At 45.2% G+C, this 4071-nt stretch overlaps 1 pseudogene; it reads left to right on the plus strand.

Annotated features, from left to right (window-relative positions):
* Positions 1–1713: 1713 nt before the first annotated feature.
* LOC101421913 (mitochondrial enolase superfamily member 1 pseudogene) lies at positions 1714–2912 on the plus strand (annotated as a pseudogene).
* Positions 2913–4071: the final 1159 nt, after the last annotated feature.

Raw genomic sequence — 4071 nt, forward strand, 5'->3', positions numbered from 1 at the left:
ATTTCTGTTCAAGTGAAGACAGCAAGTGGGATCCTCTGGAACCATATGATTTGGAACCTGCACTAAAGGTCAATGAGGGAAAAAGAAAGACTATACTTTGTAGCAGTACTATAATTTATAGATATATTTGATGTGATAGAATAGGAAAAGGTACATGAAATTTGGTGGAAAAGAAAAAAATGGATTAATGAGCTTTCTTTTTGATAATAACCAGCACTAATTGAATATTCTCTATGTACTAGGCATTTTTCAAAGTGATTCCCAACTATTAAAACATTTAACTCCCAAGAAACCATTATTGGGAAACGGACTTTGGCCCAGTGGTTAGGGCGTCCGACTACCACATGGGAGGCCCGCGGTTCAAGCCCCGGGCCTCCTTGACCCGTGTGGAGCTGGCCCATGCGCAGTGCTGATGCGTGCAAGGAGTGCCGTGCCACACAGGGGTGTCCCCCGCGTAGGGGAGCCGCACGCGCAAGGAGTGCACCCATAAGAAGAGCCGCCCAGCGCGAAGGAGGGAGCAGCCTGCGGAAGAATGGCACCGCCCACACTTCCCATGCCGCTGACAACAACAGAAGCGGACAAAGAAACAAGACGCAGCAAAAAGACACAGAAAACAGACAACCGGGGGAGGGGAGGGGAATTAAATAAAAATAAATCTTTAAAAAAAAAAAAAGAAACCATTATTATTTCCATTTTAGACATGAGGAAATAAAGACAGAAGGGATAGAGTAGATACAAACATAGAAGAAAAAGCTGTTAGTAAATTGCCCAAGGATGTTGCTCTTCAGTTGTGAAGCCAAGAGGTAATCACAAACAGTTTGGTTCCGTAGTCTCAGGACATTAACCACTCTACAAAAACAGAAGAAACAATATTGAAGCAAGACAATATTGTTCAAAGAGAACAATATTGAAGCAAGACAAAATAAAACTAGCCAATTTTGTTCTTACCACAAATGTGCCTAGCAACCCAATGACAACATAGTGTCACTTGCTGTGGTATATTTTCAAACTGCATCAAGAAGCATCAAAATTTATAACCATATTTAGCATCTAATTCCCTTCTTCACAAAAGTCTTCTGGGGTCCATGGAGACAAACTGACTCTGTGTTTTAATATAAGGATCCAAGATGGTCCTGGATTATTTCACTTTAAACAAAAACAAGGAAACGAACAAAGATGTCTACCTCAACTAGTGACATCAGAGACAGTTTAAATTGGTCCCTGTTTTAGTTTTCCAAGACTTATTGGCCAAAAAACAGGAGTATATTGTCTTAGAGATTTTTGGAAGCTAGAAGTTCAAAATCAGTGTGTCAGTAGAATCATGTTTTCTCTGAAATCTGTAGCTTTCTGGTGGTGGCTTGCTAGCAATCCATAACTCAATCTCAACCTCCATCAAGTGGCCATCGCTCTCCTCATCTGTTTTTTGCTCCTATGCCCAAATTTCCTCCATGTATAAGAAGTGCTGGAATGTTGGATTAAGGCCCACTTGATTTGGTTTGTCCTCAATTTAACTAATAAGACCAAGAGCATGCCCAAACCGATGTACACAATTCAAGCCACCACAACACCTCAAAAGCAATAAGCCATTTCAGTAACAACTGTAAGATCAAAATCTCTTATAAATCAATCATAGACATGGTCCATCTGTGGCAAAATTCCTCAGTATATTAATCTGGGAAATCCTATAAACAAGTCAACTGCTTTCAAAATACAATGGGGGGGGTGCGCAGCAGAATCTCACGGCTGTCGGTCCACGACGTGTGCTTCCCCACGTTTCTTGGTGGCCACGGCTCGGATGCCATGCACACATACCCTGACTATTCAACTGCCTACATCGTCTTAGAAACTGATGCAGAGGATGGGTTCAAGGGATGTGGACTTACCTTTATACTGGGAAAAGGCACTGAAGTTGTTGCCTGTGCTGTAAATGCCCTTGCCCATCATTTACCTCATAAGGACATCAGGGACATTGTCAGTGACTTCAGAAGCTCCTACAGGCAGCTCACAAGCAGCGGGCAGCTCAGATGGATCTGTCCAGAGAAAGGGGTTGTGCATCTGGCAACGGTGGCCATTCTCAATGCTGTGTGAGACCTGTGGGCCAAGCAGGAGGGTAAGCCTCTGTGGAAGATACTTCTTGACATGGATCTCAAGACACTGCTGTCCTGCATAGATTTCAGGTACATCACAGACGTCTTGACTGAGGAAGAGGCCTATGAAATACTATGGAAAGGCAGAATTGGTAACACAGAAAGAAAGGAGCAAATGCTGGCTGAAGGCTACCCTGCCTACACCACATCATTTGCCTGGCTGGGGTACTTGGACGACACTCGGAAGCAGCTCTGCACTGACTCACTCAAGGATGGCTGGACAAGATGATGGATGCCAACTAGCATTGGGATGTTCCTGAAGCAGTGGAGTGGATGCTAAAGCTGGCCTAGTTCAAGCCCCTGTGGATGCAGGAGCCAACCTCTCCTGACGACATTCTTGGACATGCCGCTATTGCCAAGGCCTTGGTCCTGCTAGGAATCAGTGTTGCCACAGGAGAACAGTGCCACAATAGAGTGATATTTAAGCAACTACTACAGGCTAAAGCCCTGCAGTTTCTCCAGATTGACAGCTGTAGACTGGGAAGTGTCAATGAAAACTTCTCAATGTTACTGATGGACAAAAAGTTTGAAACTCCTGCTGCCCCCATGCTGGCGGAGTTGACCTCTGTGAGCTGGTACAGCACTTAATTCTATTTAACTACATATCAGTCTCTGCAAGCCTTCAAAACAGAATGTGAGTATGTCGATCTCCTCTATGAACACTTCGAGTATCCTGTGACCATCAAGAAAGCTGCTTACATGCCTCCAAAGGTAAACTGTGGCCTGGCAGGCCCCCCGAAGGAAGCACTGTACATGCTCTCATGACCTAATACTATGAAAGAGAGAGCTTTGGACTCTTAGAGGATATTTTCAATATCTAGAATTGATATTTAATTACTCAATGCCAAAATCCTATAGTCTGGGGTTCAGGGCTTGGAGGTTAGTATTTCCTGGGTACTGTTTAGCAAATTAGGGACCCAAAAGGTTTTGACTGCACTTGTGTTATATGGGCCTGATCAGGTTTAAGAGGTAATGGCTTTTCCCACCCAACCAAGATGGCAGTATTTCCCCACAGAATCTTTGAACAACTAGCAAAAACTGGCAGAGCCATCTTCCTCAAAGCTCTAGAAAATAAAGGGTTACCATCAAGGAAAAGATAACTTAAAATAATAAGAAAAGCCTGTGGTTGGCATTGGGGTCAGTATGTGCTCAGGGAACTTGAGTCTCTGCTGGTTGAGCCCTGAGCCTCAGTGGTGTTGCAGTACCTGTTCTCCAGTTTGTTTGACTTGCCCAGGGGAGCTGATGAGGGGTGGTGCTGGTTGACCACTATGCCGGGGAGCTGAGGGAGTCGGCAGTTGTGGGCAAGAGGGTTCCATCATTGGCCATGTGGGATCTAGGCCCCCTCTCGATTTGGAGGTGGAGTGGAACTCACCATCCCTGGGGTCCTCAGGATGTAGGAGTGGAGTATGGATTGGAGTGAATTTACTGGTGTCCTGCTGTGGGGTTATTGTGACTCTAGCAATTGAGAAGGTTGTGTCTGTCATTGGTGTGGAGACTGTGGCTGCAGGAGTTGCTGGGGGCAGGGAGAGGGACCGGCAGATATGGTGTTGGGGCATTTTTTGGACTTTGCATTGTGAGATGCACGGCATTTTATGCCCTGCTGTGGCCCACTGGGTTGACTGGGAGACAGTATGGATTACGGCATACGCTGTGGTCCATGCTCTGTGGTAGTGCTCCAGGGTGTGCCCATCAGGAGCAGTGAATGTACCATACTCATGAAGGGGGTTGTTGGTGTGTGGGGGGGGGCTGGGTGGGTGGGTATGTGGGAACCTCTTGTATATTTTATTGTGGCATTTTGTGTGATTTGTGTATCTTTAGGTTAAAAAATGATAATAAAAAAAAGAAAAAGAAAACAAAAATAATGAGAAAAGCTTGTGGTGTACTTGCTGGCCTTTTGCTCAAACCCTCCTCAGCTCAGTGAGGA

Source organism: Dasypus novemcinctus, chromosome 11 (genome assembly GCF_030445035.2).
Source record: "Dasypus novemcinctus isolate mDasNov1 chromosome 11, mDasNov1.1.hap2, whole genome shotgun sequence".
Taxonomy (NCBI): domain Eukaryota; kingdom Metazoa; phylum Chordata; class Mammalia; order Cingulata; family Dasypodidae; genus Dasypus; species Dasypus novemcinctus.